Source organism: Vicugna pacos, chromosome 11 (genome assembly GCF_048564905.1).
Source record: "Vicugna pacos chromosome 11, VicPac4, whole genome shotgun sequence".
Lineage (NCBI taxonomy): Eukaryota > Metazoa > Chordata > Mammalia > Artiodactyla > Camelidae > Vicugna > Vicugna pacos.
Window position 1 is genome coordinate 20,619,429 of NC_132997.1, and position 8,063 is coordinate 20,627,491.

Genomic DNA, 8,063 nt, shown 5'->3' on the forward strand with positions numbered 1-8,063 from the left:
AAGCACCTCCAGCTTTGGGGGCACAGAGAGAAACGAGAAATCAGGTTGAACTATGTTAACACAATTCAGGCACAAAATAATGAGGGTGTAGAGTTAGGGTAATGGCAGAGGGGGTGAGGAAGGGGCTACCCGGGGCCTTTAAAAGTTTGAATTTCACTTTATTTTCTTGATCATAGTACATCTAATTAGGTGGAATCTGAAAAATTCGGAACTATGGAAAGCAAGTAAAAATCACCTGTAATGCCAAACATCAAATCCATATTTTTTGGTTTCATTCTTAATTTTTGAATGTATGTATTCTCACTCTTGTTTTCTCACTATATACATTTATTTTAAATGACAATTTAGTATATATCATATTTCTAAGTAAATTAACATTATACTGTTTTGAAGTTTTTCATTTTTACATATATTTAAGCATTTTACAGCATGTTGCTAAAGAATTTTCCACTATGTGATATTTAAAAATTCAGTTGGGGCAGTAATAGCTCAATGGTAGAGCACATGCTTAGCATGCACAAGGTCCTGGGTTCAATCCTCAGTACCTCCATTTAAAAACTAAATAAAATAATAATTCAGCTGATTAACTATTTTACAGCTTATTTAACCAGTTCCATTTGTTGGACTTTTGCTTCAAATCTTATTTCATCTAGAAATGTGTACAGCTAAAAGGTAAGATTTTTAAAGGGTCTAAGAAAAAGACCTTGCTCACAGCTAAAAGTGTTAATTCATTTCTTGATAACAAATATTCAGTGTTTAAATTTCTCCAGATGTTCAATAAGTATGTTTTTCTGTTTCTTTTTGGCATTTCATTTGTTCAGATATTCAGTTTTGTTCAAGCACCTTAGTAAAGTCTGTTCATTGCAATGATATGTGTAGTTTGCACATTGTGGTTAGTCCATCCCAAGCTTGTCTTGATATCTGGTGTGAGCCGTGAGGTGTAAATGAAAAAAAATGTGTGTAAACATGTTTCAGACTGTGCTTAGCACATGCTCATTATCTGCTGTGAGTCTTGACTTTTCCCCTTGGTTTCATCAGGCAGTTGCTTGTTTTGTTTGTTTTTAAGGAACCAGCCCTTAGATTTCTTTCTTTCTTAATTTCTCAGTTCTCTCATTCATTCATATCTGTTTTAATTTTTCCTTCTTTTACATTCTTTTAGGATTTCTTGCTGATCTCATAGTGTCTTCATTTATTGAAAATTCAATTGCACACCTTCCACACACCAGGCTTTGTGCCAGGTGTTGGGGATGCAGTGGTCAGCAGATAAAGATGCCCTTTCCCCAGGAATATAATAGTTGAGCCCATACTTTAATTCTCTTTGTTTAATAATAAAAATATATCTATATACAGATACATAGGCAGATGTATGAGTGTAGATATGGCTGCTTTCTGTAACTTTTGTTATAGAGTCATATTCTTATCATTGTCTAAATCTCTACTGTATAATGTTGAATCATAGAAAATTGTTGATATTCAGGATCAACACAGGATCAACCCAAAGAGGAACACACCAAGGCACATGGTCATCATATTGACCAAAATAAAGAATAAGGAGAAAACATTAAAATTAGCAGTAGAAAAGCAACAAAAAACATACAAGGGAACTCCCATAAAATCATCAGCTGATTTTTCAGCACAAACTCTACAGGCCAGAGGGAAGTGGCATGATATATTTAAAGTGGTGAAAGGGGAAAACTTACATCCAAGAACACTCTTTCCATCAAAATCTTCACAGATAAATGAAAGTTAAAATATTTCAGCACCACCAAACCAGCTTTACAACAAATGTTAAAGTACCTTCTCTAGTCATCAAACCATAAGAAAAGAGAACAAAAAGAGAAAGTGGAGAGAAAAAAAAAAGACCTACAAAAGATTGCTTTGGCTGTTCGGGGTATTTTGTGGTTCCTTACAAATTTTGGAATTGTTTGTTCTAGTTCTGTGAGGAATGTTGTGAATATTTTGATGGGGTTGCATTGGATCTGTGGGTTGCTTTGGGCAGTGTGGCCATTTTGATAGTGTTCATTATTCAAATCCAAGAGCACAAGAAATCTTCCCATTTCTTTGTATCATTTCAGTTTTCAGGGTATAGGTAACCTCCTTGGTTAAGTTTATTTCTATGTATTTTGTTGCTTTCGATGTAGTAGAACTGTCTCTGCCAGTTAAAAATGTCTGGTTTTTGAAGTGGAAGAAAAAGTGAATGAAGGGCCACAAATGGCAAAATATCTTTCTTTTTTATTGGTGAGTTAATTCCATTATATACACATATACTGCATCTGCATTATCTATTCAACTATTGATGTGCACTTAGGATGCTTCCTTATCTTAGCAATTATAAATAATGTTGTGTTAATAGCAAGGCGTGTGTATCTTTTTAAATTAATTCTTATTTTGTGGTTGGCTTTATTCCTTTGATAATTATGTAAGTTTAAAAAGCTAAAGCTCTAAACATTCTTAGAAACAATAAACAGTACATATAGGTAAATTTTAAAAATATAGGTGCAGTAAAAAGAAAAGAGAAAAGATAAAGCCATGAGAGACAGGGAAGTAACTTAAAAGACCTATTACTAAATGAAAAGAGCCAGTCTGAAAAGGCTAAAAACTTTGATTCTAACCAAATGACAATCTGGAAAAGGCACAGCTACAGAAACAATAAAAAGATCCTGGGGAGAGGGAGGGAGAGATGAATAGATGATGCACAAGGGCTTTTTAGGGCAATGAAATTATTCTGTATGATACTATAGTGGCTACATGTCATTATGCATTTGTCAAAGCCCACAGAATATACAACATCAAGAGTGAACCCTAATGTAAACTATAGACTTTGGTTGATATTAATATTCCCATGTTGGATCATCGATTGTACCAAATATGCCACACTGATGCGAGATGTTGAAGCTAGGGGAGTATGTGTGTGGTGGTGATGAGGGCTATGTGTGAACACTCTGTATTGTCTGCTTATTTCTGCTGTGAACCTGAAACTGCTCTAAAAGAATAAAGTGTATTAACAAAAAAACGAGGATGGATCAATTTGTGATATAATCTTACAAGGATGAATTATTCAGGCCTACAAACAGAATGAATAGCATATTCAATTAAAAACATCTATCTTTAAAAATGTTAGTTAGAGCCAAAGAGACAGACATAACAGTGTACAGTGTGATTTATTTCATTTTTATCAAGTTCAGCCACCATCAAACTGATGGATGCATGTTGTCAGAGGGTGTGGTTCAGTTGAAATGTGACCGAAGTGTATATTCTGTGTTAATGGATATGATTCAAACATATGGTTCATACATTGACTTTTTGGATACTGTGGAAGGTTAGGAATTTGAAAAATTTGTGAAATCAATAACTTAACATCGATACATTTCACTCTATTTTTTACTGTATGTAGATATAAACACAAAAAGAAAGAGGTAAGGAAAGTTATCATTGGACAGTAATGGAGAGAATGACACTTAGGTTACAACCCTCCCCTCTGGCACAGCCCCTCCCCCACACACTGGTAACTGACCCATCTGGGATGTCAGTTGCTGGCTGGGTTCCAGGTGGAATGTTGGGGTGTCCCCTGGGGCTTGTGGCTGGTGGCTCCATGGTAACCAGGCAGAGCCCTGGGTGGGTCAGTGTCATGCATGGAAGGGCTACTGTCCTCCATGGAGCTTGGCTTTGGGCTGATCCTGAGGGAGGTGTGTGCGGTCCTGGTGGTGTTGCTGCCCTATGGCCTGTGTTCTCAGTTCATGTTCCAGAGCTTCCAGTGGGAAGCAGTGTTGAGTCTCCCTGTCTTCACCTCATTGGTGAGTGTCTCATTTACCTGCAGACTTATTCAGTGTGTTAGAAGTCACCTTTATCAAAGCTATGAAAAGCAGCGGGCTGAAACACTGGCTTCCCAGATCGAAGAGAAGTGCCACCTCATCGACCAGCTGTAAGTGGCTAAACAGGAGTGTGCTAGCATGGAGACGACTTTAAAGAACACCAGGCTAGAGAAGGAGCCAGTAAATACACCAGCCTCGCTAACGCTTACAGACAGTTGATGACGGTCAACCTGAGTTCAAGGAAGGAAATCAGTTTTGTCATTGAAGAACTGAGGAAAGAGAGATCCCTGCAGTCTGTTCAAGGAGAGGTGGCGGAGATGCTGAAAGTGCGCACGTTCCTGGAGGAGGTCACGAGAATCAGCACATCACAAGGGGCTGTTACAAACAAGCCAGGGAACCGAGCACCAAGTCCTGCTGTTCCCTTTCCCAGGAGTGGGCGCTCGTATTAAACCTGTGCTCTGCCCTCACTCTACTCAGACCTCCCAAGCTGTCTCTGCCCTTGGACCTGGCACATGCGAAATTCTGTGTATGTGTCTCAAGAGAATGAAATCTGTTTGCCCCGGTCACATGGGGCTCCTGGAGGTAAGCCCCCTGGCCTTCAAAACCACATGTCCTGGGCTCTCCTCTTCCCAACGCTGGACCCCGGGCTAGGGAGCCTGACATGGGGCTCAGCGCTCTCAGTCCTGTGGGGGGGCCTCTGTGACTTAATTACACTTCAGCTTGTGGGTCCCCCACCCAGGCGCTATGGGGCCTGATTCTATTGAAGCATGCCCTCCTACTGTCCCCTGCAGGTCTCTCTCTATATTTCCCATTGAAGAAGATCTTTCTTGCTAGGTTACAGTCTTTTTTTGTCAATAGTTGTTTAGCAGTCATTGTGGGTTTTGTTTTTAGTCATGAGAAGAGGTGAACTCATGGTCCTATGACTCTGCCATCTTGACCCCCCCGATACTCTATTTTCTTTTAACCAGACATACAGAGCTATAATGTAGGTCAGGTGTCCAGTACTTTCCCACCCTATCCAGGCTTTGATTTTTTAATCATGGGACCCAGTGCCTGACTCGGGTGTCCAGTAGTCCCTGATATACTGCGCTTGGGGAAAAGTCTGTTTTTTCATAGTGTGAAATAACAAGACAATTCCTTACCCTGTATATGTGTTTGATTAGAATCTTGCTCCATTGCATCTCCAAGGACTCCCAGATCCCTTTCTCCTCTTCATCCTAACCCAGGGTCCTTAGCTTGCACCATAATATCTGACTAGCTAGTTCTCCAGCTTCAAGTCTCCCCTCTACACCATCATTCACAAGTGCTTCATGATGGTCTTTCAGAAAAGCCTATCTGAGTGCACTGCATCCTGGCCTAGAAGCATTCCCATGGCTAAGCAGTGACTGCCCAATGGAGTCCAAACTCTTCAGCAGGCCCTTAAGACCCTTTGCAAAGATGGCTTGCCATCTTCTGATTCCATCTCCCTCAGCACCTTATGTTCTAGCTGTATCAGATTTTACCATCCATTTCTTGTCACTTTATTGGTTACTTTTCAAAATCCAATTTAAATATTGTTGTACAAGTATATTTAATCATTCCTTTTCTGTGTTTCTATAGTATCTTATTTAAATAACTAAAAAAATGCCTTTATACTGGGTAGTGGTTACTCAGACATCTATCGGTTCTCTACTAGTCTATGAGCTATGAAGGAAGGGTCTATGTTTCTATTTTTTATTTTCTATTAATTTCATAGAAGCCTGATGAAGCCAAGTTAAGAGGCAAAAGACAATGCACAAAAAACATTTATCCTCACAATATTCATGAGGTATGCACATAAGATACTGCATTTTCCAACTGGAAAGAGCCTACCCATAGCCTGGATGCAATCTACAGGTTGCTATGATATGGTCACTACTCAGGTTTGTCCAAGAAACCTGGCATTTTCTTTGTCTTTGGAGGACCAGCCATGCTTCTCCATTTTTTCCAGTTCATCTGACTATTCTCTGTGGAAAAACAAAAGCCAAGTGGTTTTTAGATAATCATGATTTTAATACAGTAAAACTCCATGTATTTTGATATTTTTAGCATCTGTTTGAGGTAAAGCTTGACTTAATTCATGACACATTTTAAAATGTTTAAATATGTTTAATACAAACCAGCTCATCTCCAAATCTTCCAAATGCTATTGGCTATCAGTGATGTGCCAAAAAAAATTTTTTTTATTTATTCCAGCATGCTTTGAAACAGTACAGTTTTCCTCCCTTGTTTTTTTAGCTGTTTATAATGCTGTCTGGAATGGAAGACTTTCATTTTAAAGTGGTATTTCTCTCAGAAAGTAATCAAGTTTAATTTGAAAGTAAATTAATCCTTAAGGTGTTATAACATTTTTAAAGAAAAGAAGTATGTATTTGATTATTTCAATCATTGTTTTTGCCTATTTGTTTTCAGAAAAGAAAAGTACAATTTAATTATTAAGTCATGGAACAAAAAGAAAAGATTTTGATTCTTTCAAATTTTTTTTGACACAAAACTGGCTCTAGGCTTCTTTTCTTTCTCATTGTCCTCTTTCACCCTTTAAAACCCAAGCTAAAAATTTATTGCTCTCAGTTTGGTTATACCAGAGGATCCTCTGCATTTTAACATAAGGCAGAATATTTTATAGGTTTCAAAACACAAAATTTATTCTTAATAGAGAATTTAAATGATCTTTATTTTCAGTCTTATCTCTGTAATTCACAAAGATATTTCAAGACAGTCAAAATCCTACATTTTCTAAGTGCATTAATAAGTCTGAGTCGACCACCGTATCTTGGGTTTGAGTCTAGTCCTCAGAAGTTAAAATTCCTTCAACATTTTTTGTTGTTTAAACATAAAGGCAGCTCAGCCATAAACTGCTGTAAATGATAGAACCTGAGAGATTTCTAACAAAGCTATTTTGTGTTTTGTATTCACTGATTGATTTGAAATGCAGGCTTTTCTGTTAATGGGATTACCTAGCAAAGACTAGCTCCTCAAAGGAAGCTTCTTTCAGCAGGGAAAGATTTGATGACAGATCAATAGATCTTCTGAGGGCTTGATCCATTTGGCTATTGGAAGGTAATACAACAAAAAGATACAGAGAAGTAAAGGAGATGGTTTGGCTTCAGTATAACCTTCACTAAAAAGCCTGCCTTACCCACCTTCATCCTCATTATAACAAGTCTCTGTCCACAATAACACAGAACCTTAAATTTGTTCTTTTCTGAGCTTACTACAATGTCTTACTGGTGCTACACATGTATGTCTACTTCTTCTACTGACTGGAGCTTATTGGAGAGAAGGGCTATGTCCTGTGTATCTCTGTGGTCTTAGTGACCAGTATGATTCACGGTACAGTCAGCCCTCTGTATCTTCAGGGTCTGCATTTGTGGATTCAACCAAACACAGATCCAAAATTCTCAGGCATAAAATTTCATGAAGTTCCAAAAAGCAAACTTGAATTTGCTGTGCTCCAGCAACATCTTACATAGCATTTATGTTGTATTAGAAATTATAAGTAATCAAGAGGTGATTTCAAGTATACAGGAGGATGTGTGTGGGTTATATGCAAACTATGAACAATTTTATTTAAGGGATTGAGCATCTGGGGATTTAGGTAGCAATCCCCTGCAGATACCGAGGGATAACTGTATGTAGTTACAAGTCAGTAATTTTTTTAAAGACAGAAAAATTGAATCAGTAATTGAATAGGAAAAAAGAAGGCCTCCATGTCCTGGGAGAAGAGAGAGATAAAAGGAGGAAAGTTAATGACAAGACAATCAAAACAAGAAATATTGAAGTCATAATGATATACACATACTGCCAACTGTTTACCATCATCCTAGAGTAAAATGAAGGTCTTTTATCTTTTTATCTTCTATCACCATTAGGAAACATAGCACTATTGAGTGACTATTACAACCAACAAAGAACTCAATCATTGATCGCAGTGTTAAGAGCTCCTGGGTTTTGGTCCCATCAGCCCTCTTTGAAATGACCTATAAAATGAGGGTCCTTATGAGGTAATTTGATATTCAAATAGATAACTATGCATGCTTGAGACAGAATCGGTCATGTCAAACACCAGGATACAACTACATTAAGAAATAAGAAGGCTGCATCCAGCAAAGGTACATGTGAATTCACTCATCTATACATTCATTCAACACAACGCTCTCAAGTACATATCATTCATCTCTTATGCAGGAATACTTATGTGTAGAAAGTTACAAAAATAAAGCTAACTTAATG

The 8,063-nt window shown here is 37.7% G+C and overlaps 1 long non-coding RNA gene and 1 other non-coding gene across 2 annotated transcripts; both read right to left on the reverse strand.

Annotated features, from left to right (window-relative positions):
• Positions 1–5,511: 5,511 nt before the first annotated feature.
• On the reverse strand, positions 5,512–6,874 carry LOC140699176 (uncharacterized). Its single transcript, XR_012077183.1, has 2 exons — positions 6,788–6,874; positions 5,512–5,797 (listed from the first exon to the last, which is right to left on the reverse strand). It is a non-coding gene; the product is annotated as an uncharacterized lncRNA (long non-coding RNA).
• An 811-nt stretch (positions 6,875–7,685) lies between these two features.
• On the reverse strand, positions 7,686–7,812 carry LOC140699941 (small nucleolar RNA SNORA25). Its single transcript, XR_012078168.1, has one exon. It is a non-coding gene; the product is annotated as a small nucleolar RNA SNORA25 (small nucleolar RNA).
• Positions 7,813–8,063: the final 251 nt, after the last annotated feature.